Consider the following 15,620-nt stretch of genomic DNA (forward strand, 5'->3'; position numbering starts at 1 on the left):
AACACTGGCCTCTGCCGCGGCAGGCTCGCCCCGCATTCCGTACACCTCCCTCCCACAAGCCTGAGTGAGACAAAGCCCCCAAATCAGCTGCTCCTTTAACCCCGTCCTGTTTGAGTGAAGAACAGATGGCCTCAGGTGACATACATGCAAAGGCAGGGCCAAATCCAAAGCTGAACCTCAGGAGCTGTGCAAACAAAGAAGAGAAAGGGAAGTTTCTCCCAGCAGCCTCAGGAGCAGTGGATTAAATCTCCACAATCAACTTGATGAACCCTACATCTGTGGAATTCCTGAATAGACAACGAATCATTCCAAAATTGAGGTGGTGGACTTTGGGAGAAACCGTAGACTTGGGGTTTGCTTTCTGCATCTAATTTGTTCCTGGCTTTATGTTTATCTTAGTTTAGTATTTAGAGTTAATTACCATTGGTAGATTTCTTTATTGATTTGGCTGCTCTCTTTCTTCATTTTTTTTTAATATATAGATATATATTTTATTTTCCTTTTTCTCTTTTTGTGAGTGTGTATGTGTATGCTTCTTTTTGTGATTTTGTCTGTAGAGCTTTGCTTTTACCATTTGTCCTAGGGTTCTGTCTGTCCGTTTTTTGTTTTGTTTTGTTTTTGTATAGTTTTTAGCGGTTTTATCATTGGTGGATTTGTTTTATGGTTTGTTTGCTCTCTTCTTTCTTTTTTTTTCTTTTTTTATTACTTTTTATTTTTAATAACTTTATTTTATTTTATTATTATTTTTTTCTTTCTTTCTTTCTTTTTTTGTCCCTTTTCCTCTGAGCTGTGTGGCTGACAGGGTCTTGGTGCTCTGACCAGGTGTCAGGCATGTGCCTCTAAGGTGCGAGAGCTCAGTTCAGGACATTGGTCCAACAGAGACCTCCCGGCACCACATAATATCAAACAGTGAAAGCTCTCCCAGAGATCTCCATCTCAAAGCTAAGACCCAGCTCCACTCAACGACCAGCAAGCTACACTGCTGGACACCCTATGACAAACAACTAGCAAGACAAGAACACAACCCCACCCATTAGCAGAGAGGCTGCCTAAAATCAGAATAAGGTCACAGACACCACAAAACACACAACTGGATGCAGTCCTGTTCACCACAAAGACAAGATCCAGCCTCATCCACCAGAACACAGGCACTAGTCCCCTCGATCATGAAGTGTACACAACCCACTGAACCAACCTTAGCCACTGGGGGCAGACACCAAAAACAACAGGAACTACGAACCTGCAGCCTGCGAAAAGGAGACCCCCCAAACACAGTAAGTGAAGCAAAATGAGAAGACAGAGAAACACACAGCAGATGAAGGAGCAAGGTAAAAACCTACCAGACCAAACAAATGAAGAGGAAATAGGCAGTCTACCTGAAAAAGAATTCAGAGTAAAATAGTAAAAATACCCCAAATCTTGGAAACACAATGGAGAAAATACAAGAAACGTTTAACAAAGACCAAGAAGAACTAAAAAGCAGACAATGATGAACAACACAATAAATGAAATTAAAAATTCTCTAGAAGGAATCGATAGCAGAATAACTGAGGCAGAAGAACGGATAAGTGACCTGGAAGATAAAATAGTGGATATAACTACTGCAGAGCAGAATAAAGAAAAAAGAATGAAAAGAATGGAGGACAGTCTTAGAGACCTCTGGGACAACATTAAACACGCGAGCATTCGAATTATAGGGGTCACAGGAGAAGAAGAGAAAAAGAAAGGGACTGAGAAAATATTTGAAGAGATTATAGTTGAAAACTTCCCTAATATGGGAAAGGAAGTAGTCAATCAAGTCCAGGAAGCTGCGAGAGTCCCATACAGGATAAATCCAAAGAGAAACATGCCAAGACACATATTAATCAAACTATCAAAAATTAAATAAAGAAAAAATATTAAAAACAGCAATGGAGGGGCTTCCCTGGTGGCGCAGTGGTTGGGAGTCTGCCTGCCGATGCAGGGGATACGGGTTCGTGCCCCGGACCAGGAAGATCCCACATGCCGCGGAGCAGCTGGGCCCGTGAGCCATGGACGCTGAGCCTGAGCATCTGGAGCCTCCTGCTCCACAATGGGAGAGGCCACAAGAGTGAGAGGCCCACGTACAGCAAAAAAAAAAAAAAAAAAAAAAAAGCAGCAAGGGAAAAACAACGAATAACATACAATGGAATCCCCATGAGCTTGACAGCTGATCTTTCAGCAGAAACTCTGCAGGCCGGAAGGGAGTGGCAGGACATATTTAAAGTGATGAAAGGGAAAAACCTACAACCAAGATTACTCTACCCAGCAAGGATCTCAATCAGATTCGACAGAGAAATTAAAACCTTTACAGACAAGCAAAAGCTAAGAGAATTCAGCACCACCAAACCAGCTTTACAAAAAATGCTAAAGGAACTTCTCTAGGCAGGAAATACAAGAGAAGGAAAAGACCTAGAATAACAAACCGAAATAATTAACAAAATGGTAATAGGAACATACATATTGATAATTACCTTAAATGTAAATGGATTAAATGTTCCCACCAAAAGACACAGACTGGCTGAATTGATACAAAAACAAGACCCATATATATGCTGTCTACAAGAGACCCACTTCAGACCTAGGGACACATACAGACTGAAAGTGAGGGGATGGAAAAAGATATTCCATGCAAATGGAAATCAAAAGAAAGTTGGAGTAGCAATTCTCCTATCAGGCAAAATAGACTTTAAAATAAAGACTATTACAAGAGACAAAGAAGGACACTACATAATGATCAAGGGATCGATCCAAGAAGAAGATACAACAATTGTAATATTTATGCACCCAACATAGTAGCACCTCAGTATATAAGGCAAATGTTAGCAGTCATAAAAGGAGAAATAGACAGTAACACAATCATAGTAGGGGACTTTAACACCCCACTTTCACCAATGGACAGATCATCCAAAATGAAAAGAAATAAGGAAACACAAGCTTTAAATGATACATTAAACAAGATGGACTTAATTGATAATTATAGGACATTCCATCCAAAAACAACAGAATACACTTTCTTCTCAAGTGCTCATGGAACATTCTCCAAGATACATTGTATCTTCGGTTACAAACCAAGCCTTGGTAAACTTAAGAAAATTGCAATAGTATCAGGTATCTTTTCCAACCACAACGCAACGAGACTAGATATCAATTACAGGAAAAAATCTGTAAAAAATACAAACACATGGAGCCTAAACAATACACTACTTGATAACCAAGAGATCACTGAAGAAATCAAAGAGGAAATCAAAAAATACATAGAAACAAATGACAATGAAAACACGATGACCCAAAACCTATGGGATGCAGCAAAAGCAGTTCTAAGAAGGAAGTTTAGAGCAATACAAACTTACCTCAAGAAACAAGAAACATCTCAAATAAACAACCAAAACTTACACCTAAAGCAAGTAGAGAAAGAAAAACAATAAAACACCGAAGTTAGCAGGAGGAAAGAAATCATAAAGATCAGAGCAGAAATAAATGAAAAAGATATGAAGGAAACAATAGCAAAGATCAATAAAACTAAAAGCTGGTTCTTTGAGAAGATAAACAAAATTGATAAACCATTAGCCAGACTCATCAAGAGAAAAAGGGAGAAGACTCAAATCAATAGAATTAGAATTGAAAAAGGAGAAGTAACAAGTGACACTTCAGAAATACAAAGGATCATGAGAGATTACTATAAGCAACTCTTTGACAATAAAATGGACAACCTGGAAGAAATGAACAAATTCTTAGAAAAGCACAACCTTCTGAGACTGAGCCAGGAAGAAACAGAAAATATAAACAGAGCAATCACAAGCACTGAAATTGAGCCTGTGATTAAAAATCTTCCAACAAACAAAAGCCCAGGACCAGATGGCTTCACAGGCTAATTCTATCAAACATTTAGAGAAGAGCTAACACCTATCCTGCTCAAAATCTTCCAAAATATAGCAGAGGCAGGAATACTCCCAAACTCATTTACGAGGTCACCATCGCCCTGATACCAAAATCAGACAAAGATGTCACAAAGAAAGAAAACTACAGGCCAATATCACTAATGAACGTAGATGCAAAAATCCTCAACAAAATACTACCACACAGAATCCAACAGCACATTAAAAGGATCATACACCATGATCAAGTGGGGTTTATCCCAGGAATGCAAGGATTCTTCAATATATGCAAATCAATCAATGTGATACACCATATTACCAACTTGAAGGAGAAAAACTATATGATCACCTCAATAGATGCAGAAAAAGATTTCGACAAAATTCAACACCCATTTATGATAAAAAAAAAACCTCCAGAAAATAGGCATAGAGGGAAATTTCCTCAAAATAATAAAGGCCATATACGACAAACCCACAGCCAGCATCATTCTCAATGGTGAAAAACTGAAACCACTTCCACTAAGATCAGGAACAAGACAAGGTTGCCCACTCTCACCACTATTATTCCACATAGTTTTGGAAGTTTTAGCCACAGCAACCAGAGAAGAACCAGAAATAAAAGGAATTCAAATCGAAAAAAAGAAGTAAAGCTATCACTGTGTGCAGATGACATGACATTATACACAGAGAATCCTAAAGATGCTACCAGAAAACTACTAGAGCTAATCATCGAATTTGGTAAAGTACCAGGACACAAAATTAATGCACAGAAATCTGTTGCATTCCTATATACAAATGAAGAAAAATCTGAAAGAGAAATTAAGGAAACACTCCCATTTACCACTGCAACAAAAAGAATAAAACATCTAGGAATAAACCTACCTAAGGAGACAAAAGAATTGTATGCAGAAAACTAAAAGAAACTGAAGAAAGAAATTAAAGATGATACAAACAGATGGAGAGATATACCATGTTCTTGGATTGGAAGAATCAACATTGTGAAAATGACTATACCACCCAAAGCAATCTACAGATTCAATGCAATCCCTATCAATCTACCACTGGCATTTTTCACAGAACTAGAACAAAAAATTTGTATGGAAACACAAAACACCCCGAATGGCCAAAGCAAATTTGAGAAAGCAAAACGGAGCTGGAGGAATCAGGTTCCCAGCTTCAGACTATACTACAAAGCTACAGTAATCAAGACAGTATGGTACTGGCACAAAAACTGTAATATAGATCAATGGAACTGAAGAGAAAGCCCAGAGATAAACCCATGCACGTATGGTCACCTTATTTTTGATAAAGGAGGCAAGAATATACAATGGAGAAAAGACAATCTCTTCAATAAGTGGTGCTGGGAAAACAGGACAGCTAAATGTAAAAGAATGAAATTAGAACACTCCCTAACACCACACACAAAAATAAACTCAAAATGGATTAAAGACCTAAATGTAAGGCCAGACACTATCAAACTCTTAGAGGAAAACCAGGCAGAACACTCTATGATATAAATCACAGCAAAATCCTTTCTGATCCACCTCCTAGAGAAATGGACATAAAAATAAAAGTAAACAAATGGGACCTAATGAAACTTAAAAGCTTTTGCACAGCAAAGGAAACCATAAACAAGACCAAAAGACAGCCCTCAGAATGGGAGAAAATATTTGCAAATGAAGCAACTGACAAAGGTTTAACCTCCAAAATTTACAAGCAGCTCATGCAACTCAATATCAGAAAACAAACAACCCAATCCAAAAATGGCAAGAAGACCTAAATAGACATTTCTCCAAAGAAGATATACAGATTGCCAACAAAAACATGAAAGAATGCTCAACATCACTAATCATTAGAGAAATGCAAAGCAAAACTACAATGAGGTATCACCTCACGCCCGTTAGAATGGGCATCATCAAAAAATGTACAAACAATAAATGCTGGAGAGGGTTTGGAGTAAAGGGAACCTTCTTGCAATGTTGGTGGGAATGTAAATTGATACAGCCACTATGGAGAACAGTATGGAGGTTCCTTACAAAACTAAAAATAAAACTACCATACAACCCAGCAATCCCACTACTGGGCATATACCTTGAGAAAACCATTATTCAAAAAGAGTCATGTACCACAATGTTCATTGCAGCTCTATTTACAGTAGCCAGGATGTGGAAGCAACCTAAGTGTCCACCAACAGATGAATGGATAAAGAAGATGTGGCACATATATACAATGGAATATTACTCAGCCATAAAAAGAAACAAAATTGAGTTATTTGTAGTGAGGTGGATAGACCTAGAGTCTGTCATACAGAGTGAAGTAAGTCAGAAAGAGAAAAACAAATACCATATGCTAACACATATATATGGAATCTAAAGAAAAAAAAAAGGGGTTCTGAAGAACCTAGGGGCAGGACAGGAATAAAGATGCAGACATAGAGAATGGACTTGAGGACACGGGGAGGGGGAAGGGTAAGTTGGGACATAGTGAGAGAATGGCCTGGACTTATAAATACCACAAAATGTAAAATAGATAGCTAGTGGGAAGCAGCCACATAGCACAGGGAGATCAGCTCAGTGCTTTGTGACCACCTAGAAGGGTGGGATAGGGAGGGTGGGAGGGAGATGCAAGAGGGAGGAAATATGGAGATATATGTATAGCTGGTTGTTATAAAGCAGAAACCAACACACCATTGTAAAGCAGTTACAGTCCAATAAAGATGTTAAAGAAAAAAAACAGAAAAAAAACAAAAAAAAAAGATCCCACATGCTACAACTAAGACCTGGCACAGCCAAATAAATAAATAAATAAATATGTTTTTTTTAAAAAAGAAAAGAAACTTCTGTTATGATCTTTTAATTATCCTCCTATGATAGGCATGGAAGTATGCAATTCTAATCTCCTTTTATGAAAGAGTCTCACTGCTATATGATGAGTACAGCTATCTGACAGACTTTAACTGCATGGACTTCAGGATCTAATAAAGCCTTTGACTTCAATAAATGGTGCTGAGAAAACTGGACAGCCACATACGAAAGAGTGAAATTGGGAGTCCTAGCCACAGCAATAGAAAAGAAAAAGAAATAAAAGGAATCCAGATTGGAAAAGAAGTAAAACTGTCACTGTTTGCAGAAACATGATACTACACACAGAACTCCTAAAGAGGCTACCAGGATACTGCTAGAGCTCATCGATGAATTCAGTAAAGTTGCAGAATACAAAATTAATACACAGAAGTCTGTTGCATGTCTATACACTGACAACAAGATACCAGAAAGAGAAATTAAGAAAACAGTCTCATCCACCATCACAACAAAAAGAATAAAACACCTAGGAATAAACCTACCTAAGGAGGCAAAAGACCTGTATGCAGAAAACTATAAGATACTGATGAAAGAAATCAAAGATGACACAAACAGATGGAGGATATACCATGTTCTTGGATTGCAAGAATCAATATTGTGAAAATGACTATATTAACCAAAGCAATCTACAGATTCAGTGCAATCCCTATCAAATTACCAATGGCATTTTTCACAGAACTAAAACAAAAAATTTTACAATTTGTATGGAAACACAAAAGACCCCGAATAGTCAAAGCAATCTTGAGAAAGAAAAACAGAGATGGAGGAATCAGGCTCCTGACTTCAGACTATACTAGAAAGCTACAGTAATCAAGACAGTATGGTACTGGCACACAAAACAGAAATATAGATCAATGGAACAGGCTAGAAAGCCCAGAGATAAACCCATGCACCTATGATCACCTAATCTATGACAAAGGAGGCAAAAATATACAATGGAGAAAAGACAGCCTCTTCAATAAGTCATGCTGGTGAAACTGGACAGGTACATGTAAAAGAATGAAATTAGAACACTCCCTAACACCATACACAAAAATAAACTCAAAATGGATTAAAGACCTAAATGCAAGCTGGATACTATAAAACTCTTAGAGGAAAATATAGGCAGAACACTCTGTGATATAAATCACAGCAGGATCTTTTTCGACCCACTTCCTAGAGTAATAAAAATAAAAACAAAAATAAACAAATGGGACCTAATGAAACTTAAAAGCTTTTGCACAGCAAAGGAGACCATAAATGAGACAAAAAGCCAACCTTCAGAACAGGAGAAAATATTTGCTAATGAAGCAACTTACCTAAATAGACACTACTCCAAAGAAGACATATGGATGGCCAACAAACACATGAGAAGATGCTCAACATCACTAATTATTAGAGAAATGCAAATCAAAACTACAATGAGGTATCACCTCACACCAGTTAGAATGGCCATCATCAAAAAGTCTACAAACAATAAATGCTGGAGAGGGTGTGGAGAAAGAGGAACTCTCCTACATTGTTGGAGGAAATGTAAATTGGTACAGCCAATATAGAGAACAGTATGGGGGTTCCTAAAAAAAAAAAAAAAAAGAACATAAGACCTGAAACCATAAAACTTCTAAAAGAAAACATAGGCAGTAAGCTCCTTGACATCGTTCTTGACAATGATTTTTTGGATTTGACACCAAAAGCAAAGGCAACAAAAGGAAAAATAAATGAGTGGAACTAGATCAAACTAAAACTAAAAAGCTTTTGCAGAGCAAAGGAAACAATCAACAAAATGAAAAAGCAACCTACAGAATGGGAGAAAATACTTGTAAATCATAAACCTGGTAAGGGGTTAACATCCAAAATATATGAAGAACTCATAGCTCAATAGCAAAACAAATATGATTTTAAAATCTGCAGGGAAACTGAATAGTCATTTTTCTAAAGAAGACATACAAATTGCCGATAGGTATAGGAAAAGGTGCCCAACGTCACTAATGCTTAGGGAAATGCAAATCGAAACCACAGTGAGCTACCACCTCACACCTGTTAGAAATGTTGTCATGGGACTTCCCTGGCGGTCCAATGGTTAAGACTCTGAGCTTCCATTGCAGGGGGCTCGGGTTTGGTCCCTGGTCAGGGAATTAAGATCCCACAAGCGGCACACCAGAGGTAAGTGTTGAGAAGGATATGGAGACAGGACAAGCCTTGTGCGCACCTGGAGGGAATGTAAATTGGTGCAACTATGGAAAACAGTATGGAGATTCCTCAAAAAATTAAAAATAGAACTACTATATAATCAAGCAATTCCACTGTTGGGTATTTAACCAAATAAAAAAAGACTAAGATATTTGTACCCCCATGTTCACTGCAGCATTATTTACAAAACGCAAGACATGGAAAGAACCTAAGTGTCCACTGATGGATGAATGGATAAAGAAAATGTGGTGTATATATATATATAATGGAATATTATTCAGCTGTAAAAGAGAAGGAAATCTTGCCTTTGCAACAACATGCATGGAGCTGAAGAGCATTATGCTAAGTGAAATAGGTCAGACAGAGAAAGACAAATACTGTATGATTTCACAATTAATAGTGAAATTAAACAACAATAACTAAACTCATAGATACAAAGAATAGATTGGTGGTTGCCAGAGGTGTGGGTTGGGGTTGGACAGGTGGAAGAAGGTGGTCAAAACGTATAAACTTTCTGTTATAAAATAAAGAAGTCTTGTGGGTATAATTTACAACATTATGACTACAGTTAAAAATATTGAACTGTATATTTGAAAGTTGCTAAAAGGGTAGATCTTAGAAAAAAATTAACTAAAAAAAGGTTGCTAAAAGGGTATATCTTATAAGTTCTCATCACAAGAAAAACAAAATTGTATCTATGTGTAAGAATGGATGTTAACTAGACATAGTGTGGTGATCATTTCACAATACATACATATTCAAATCATTTTGTTGTATACTTGAAACTAATATAATGTTATATGTCAATTATATCTCAGCTAAAAAACAATTTTAAGCCTTTGAGCCAAGGCATGTTCTTCCCATCTCCAGCATGATGGATTTCAGGGCCTGCCTACTTCTGCCCACTGCGGGAGTCCTCTGATGTGCTACCCCAAAACTCCCTACTTCATTAGCCAACACTCTGTCAATTTGTATTGCAATCTTTGGCTCCCTCTGACCAATTCTGCTTCCTTCTCCCTTTTTCTTTCACAAATGTCTGATTTGCATCAAAGCCTGAAGATTTACCAGGCCCAATTCTTTTTCCACCCCTTAAAACTTTCACAGGCCTTATCTCCCAATAAATCTCTTATACTCCTAACTGCATCTCACCATCAGCTTCCTGCAGGACCCAAACTGATACATCTTCATAGCACTTACTACAATTTGTAACGGTATGTTTATATATGTTTGTGTGTTTGTATACTGTCTCTATCACAAAATAATCTCCTTGGCAGGCTTTTCTACTGAAGGGTCATCCTCTAAAAAGCCTCGATAACCTCACTGTTGACTCCATCCTCATCCCTCCTCGAAGTCCAGAAAGGGTGTAGTGGTTGCACAGTTGTGCCTTACATTGGGAACACAGCTGATAGAGTGAGAGGCGACTAAAATCCTAATTCAGGGCTACATTTTCCAAACGTAGGATTTCTCAACCTTGGCATTACTGACATTTTAGATTTGATAATTCTTTGTAGTGGAAGAGCTGTCCTGTGCATCATAGGATGTTTCGTAGCATTCCTGTCCTCTACTCACCAGCTGGCAGTGGCACCCTTCTTAGTTGTGACATTTATATTTCCAGACATTGCCAAATGTCCCCTGGGGTGCAAAATCATCCCTGGCTGAGAACCACTGACCTTGAGGAAAGAGCATCTTTTTTATAATTCTCCTCAAAATGCTATATGGTCAATTAGTATGGAACTTACCATTGTCCTAGGAATATTCTTCCAGGCTAAGCAGACCCAGATCTCTTGGCAGCAACTCCCACACAACATGAGGATTCCAGTCTTCTCCTCCTATGTCTGTCTTCTGGACCCTAAGTGAGTCTGTATGTGTTCCCAGGAGTTACAGATTTAGGGCAGGTTATCCCAGGTGCCTGGCTGTGACGATAAGAAGCTCGTCTGCTTGTCGCCTGGCAGACACAAACTTAGAGGGTCCATCCAGGGAAGCATGTTGATGTCCCATTGGACAGATGAACATTGTCCCTTGGCCTGTATGCCTTCTCATTGCACTTTTTATCCACAAACTGTTATCCAGTTTTCCTTGGAAAATTATTAGTCACCTTTATGTAAATTCCTGTTGCTGTTCACCCTGGAGCATGCTAGATCCTAGTTATTTCTCACATGAGAAGTGACTAATTAAAAAATTAAAGTCTGTAATTCTGAGGGTCTGCCGTTAATATTTCAAGGTTCCTGTTTTGGCTGAATGTGTGAGCCATGGCTATTTCCATCATCAGGAACAGAAATCTTTCATACCTCTGTTTCAGATACTTTGAAGTATGAATGCCTGTCTTTTCAAAGTCTCTCTATCCCACAAAATGCATTTCATAGACGACACTAAACATATATTTTAAGTCTGGTTTTTCCCATAATTTGGTGCAAATCCATGTCTGGCCATTTTCTCATTATGCTGCACAGACAGAAACTTCATTTGATCTATGATTTGCTTCCCACCTCCCACCCCCAACTGGTTTATTTTCCTTACTTGCATTCATTTGATGTTTTAAATTTATATTTTAGATTCTGAATATTCGGTGAGCACAAGACTTAGTGGATACAAGATTTAGAAGAGGGAATCGCAAAAGTCACTTAAAAAATTAATCCATTACAACCATTTCAGTCCAGTCTTAACGGACAAATGCGATACATGACTCTAGGATGTTGAGAATTTTCTTGGATGAGGCAAAAAATAAACTCTCCTGTCCTAAATGCTGACTTGGTGGGGGAGGGGGGCGGAGTCCATGAACAGAAGATGCAGGATTGGAGCTGGAAGGGATTTAAGGCTGAAAACACTAGTTACTCCTCTGGCTCCTCCTCCGCCAAGACTGAAACAAGGTACCCTACACAATGCTTCCAGCCAGCGCCCCAGTCGTGCCGGGGCGCTGAGGCGAAGGATACACAGTACTCCGCGGTGGTTAGTCAGAGCACAGCATCACTGGGAGTAGCCTAAGGCAGGGATAAATCTAAACGCGACTGTCACGAACTGCATCGCAACCCAGAGTAGTATTCGAGACAATCAGGTTTAAAAAAAAAAATCACACTTCCTGGGGGAATAGCTCAAACTAAACATCCCATTGCAAGTATAACTTTGCATTCAGTCCATTATCGCCTAAGAACAAAACGTTCCTTCTCGGCCTCAAATATCTGACGGTCTGAGAAAACTAAAAGCTCTCTCAAACGTATTCAGCAAGCCGTTTCCTCACACTAGGAAGGTAGCCCTAACCAAAAGCTGTTGGCTTTCACACATACAGCAGGAGGGTAGCCGGGAAGGGCCAAGCTTCTTAAACTGCAGTAGCGCGGGAGCGCGCAGTCGACGTCTGACGTAGGCCTTCCTGCCGCAGAGCATTTCGGGAGGAGCGGCGGAACGTGCGGCTGGCGCCCCTCTGAAGAAAAAACGAGTCCGAGAACGACTATAGGTGCGTGCTCAGTACCCGCTGCAGCTTGGGGTTGCCCAGTTTTTATAGAAACAGCATTGCTCACGTGGAGCGGGGACCACCCCCAGTTTTCCTGAGTCCCAGTGAGACGCACGGTGACGCAGTTCCTGGGCGCGCCAATCCCGGGCTGGCTGGGAGGGCGGGCTCTTCAGATTTGAATTCCCAAGCAGTTTAGCGGTTAGGGAACCTCACCGAGAAAGTGAGCGTCACCTGGGGCTAGGCCGCTGCGAGCTGGGGCCGACTTGGCCCAGAGGCGAGAGTCTTGGGGCGCCCAGGTCCCCCTCTCCCCAGCACGAAGCCGAGCCCAGACTGCAGCTGTCTTGCCATGCTAGGCCCTTCGTCCAAGGTACGGCCACCCCGCCCCTCTTTCCTCGCCTCCTGCCTCCGGTCCTTTCTGGCGCCGCGAGTCTCAGCGCTTCAGCATTCTGGGCTCGCTCGGACTTCTGTACATTTCTGGCTTTGGCTGTAGTATCACAACTACTCATTCATTCGGGGTGTATTTGTTGCGTGTCTGCTGTAGTTATCAAGAGAGTAGACTACTTTCCTTCAGATTTGTTTCGATGGTGAGCGCTCCAGGCTTTTCTTCTAAAATCACTTCTAGAAAAAAAAATTTTTTTTTTAAAGATTACCAGGTAGGAGAATTGTGTGCGTCACTGCCCGATTCTTCACCTTGGAACCCAGCATCCACAGACCTAAAGAAACAATTGATCCATCCAGCTTCTGTTTTCTTCTGATTAAATTACATATTAGTTGCAAATATTTTCAGATGTAAGTAAAATTATTTAGGTAGTGGGAGGCCCCTTCATCAAAGATAAACGCTGTTTACAATTTGGTATACTCATTTACAGATTTTTTGCCCTATGCTTATGCTCCTGGATGTGTTTGTTTATTTTTGACTTTTTTTTTTTTTTTACAGAAATTCAATTGTACGTCCTGTTTTGTTGGTTTTTTAATTTAGTGTATCCTAGCTACTTTCTATGTCAGTATATGCGCGTGTGTGTATATCCTTTTATTGAATACATAGAATTCAGTTGTATGAATGTAGCAGAATTTTGTCCCATATTTATAGACATCTAGGTTGTTTCTAGTTAGCCTGGTACTTCAGTGAACAGTAGAATTTTGTCCCATCTTGGTAGACATCTAGATTCTTTCTAATTAGCTCAGTACTTAAGTGAACATCCTTGTATAGGGCCTGTTTAAGAACTTGGGCTTTGAAATCAGATAGACTGAGGTCCTGCTCTTAATCATTGTAAGTGGGACCTTGGACTGGTTATTTAACCACTCAATGCCTTAGGTTTGTCATCTTCAAAATGGGAATAATGACAGTATTTAACTCTTAAGAATTGCTGTAAGGTTAAGTAGTATCTGATGTATATGCAGTAGATGTTGACTATTATTACCACATATATGTTTGCATTCTTATGTAGATGTTTCTATAAGAAAAATAATTTTAAGTAGAATTTCTTGCCCATTGGCATGCAAACCTGTATTTTGAAATTAATCTTTACCAATCTGATAATCATAAGAAGTCTCACTGTTTTTATTTGCATCTCTTCATTTATTAGTAAAATGGAGTGTCATTTTGACTCATTTATTGGCCTTTTGTATTCCATTAATTGCCATAAATGTCCTTTGGCCATTTTTTGTGTTGATCATTTCTTTAAATTGATTCATTTGGTTTCTTTGAATGTTATCTATATTGACCCTCAGTGTGTCATGTGCTGCATTTTCCCCCCCAAATGTATCATTTGCCAGTTAACTTAGTGTTCCTCTCATTTTTTTCCCAACTCTTGTCTCCCAGTTTTGGTTAGTGTGCCTTGGGAGTTTTGATCCATTCCATTATAATTATTATTAATATTACCACAACAATAAATTCCTAGAACTTTTCATGTCTTCTTAGGAAGAAGAGTAAAAATTACTTTCAGTATCATTTCCATGATAACAGTTGTTTAGCCTGCCTTTTACATACTATAAATGCTCATAGCTAGCTTTTTTTATATAATGGTTTTCCCACGCCTGAGTATTTATTTTGAATAAATAGTCATTTTTTCCTAGTACATCAGAATTTGTCAGTTTTCAGAATAAATTATAAGTATTAGATTTTCCAATAGTTTTAAGCAGTTAATGAAGGCACAAGCATACCATTTTAGAATTCACCTTCTCTTCTTCAGTCCTAGAGTCTGAGCATCATGATTTATTTTCTTTGTTTTGCTTTTCTGTTAACTAGGAAGAGAATGGGGCTTCAGGTGTTTATTGAGTGGCCTTTACCCAGTGGCTTTTTGTTTTTCTTCTTTATCTATTATGCAAAGCCTCTATGGTCAGAGAAAATCCTGGGTGATTTTTTTTTCTATATATCCTTCTCTTTTCCACCAACCGCACTGAAACCTGGCAACTATTGTCAACTCTTTTCGCTTCTATTGAGTTGCTCTTTATCACATAAATAAGAAAGAGGTGCTTCTCTTTCTTATTTAAAGAGGAACTTTCTGCATCTTTTGGGGAGGGTGAGTGGAATTTGAGGATTTTCAGAATCTTGACTACACACCTCTCAATCCTACTACATGTTTGAATTGAGAAGGAAGAAGTTGGGCAACATGAAAGAGAGGAGTTGTGTGCTGGTTCTTGGAGACTTTCACTGTGACTGAAATTATCTGCTTTAGATGAAAACAGTTCTGCGTGTGTACAGTAGTCCCCACTGCCCCCCCCATTACCTGCATTTCACTTTCCTCGGCCCACAGTTTCAGTTACCTTCAGTCAATTGCAGTCTGAATATATTAAATGAAAAATTCCAAAAATAAACAATTCATAAGTTTTAAATTGCATGCTTTTCTCAGTAGCATGATGAAATCTCACACTGTCCCACTAGGGATGTTAATCATCCCTTTGTCCGGCATATCCTACCCATTAGTCACTTAGCAGCCCTCTCGGTTATCAGATGGACTGTCGTCAAGGTATCATAGTGCTTGTGTTCAAGTAACCCTAATTTTACTAAATAATTGCCCCAAAACACAAGAGTAGTGGTGCTGGCAATTTGGATATGCCAAAGAGAAGCTGTAAATTGGTTCCTTTAAGTGAAAAGTTGAAAGCTCCTGACTTAATGAGGAAAAAAAATTGTATGCTGAGGTTGTTAAAGTCTGGGTGAAAACCGAATCTTCTATTTGTAAAATTGTGAAGAAGGAAAAAGAAATGCATGCAGGTTTTGCTATTGCACCCCAAACTGCAAAAGTTTAC

General features: G+C 38.9%; 1 protein-coding gene and 1 long non-coding RNA gene across 3 annotated transcripts in view; one reads left to right on the forward strand and one right to left on the reverse strand.

The window, feature by feature from the left end:
- Nucleotides 1–12,439, reverse strand: part of LOC137224041 (uncharacterized) — a 103,787-nt gene extending 91,348 nt beyond the window's left edge. The window contains exon 1 of the long non-coding RNA XR_010943194.1: nt 10,666–12,439. This is a non-coding gene — a long non-coding RNA (uncharacterized lncRNA). The remainder of the gene's footprint in view (nt 1–10,665) is intronic.
- MIS18BP1 (MIS18 binding protein 1) overlaps nt 12,281–15,620 on the forward strand; it is a 61,029-nt gene continuing 57,689 nt past the window's right edge. Inside the window, exon 1 of one of the 2 annotated variants that reach the window (XM_067736952.1) lies at nt 12,281–12,738. The gene's annotated coding sequence lies outside the window, so the exon portion shown is untranslated. The remainder of the gene's footprint in view (nt 12,739–15,620) is intronic. The other variant, XM_067736963.1, reaches the window with a different exon arrangement.

This window comes from Pseudorca crassidens, chromosome 1 (assembly GCF_039906515.1).
Source record: "Pseudorca crassidens isolate mPseCra1 chromosome 1, mPseCra1.hap1, whole genome shotgun sequence".
Taxonomy (NCBI): domain Eukaryota; kingdom Metazoa; phylum Chordata; class Mammalia; order Artiodactyla; family Delphinidae; genus Pseudorca; species Pseudorca crassidens.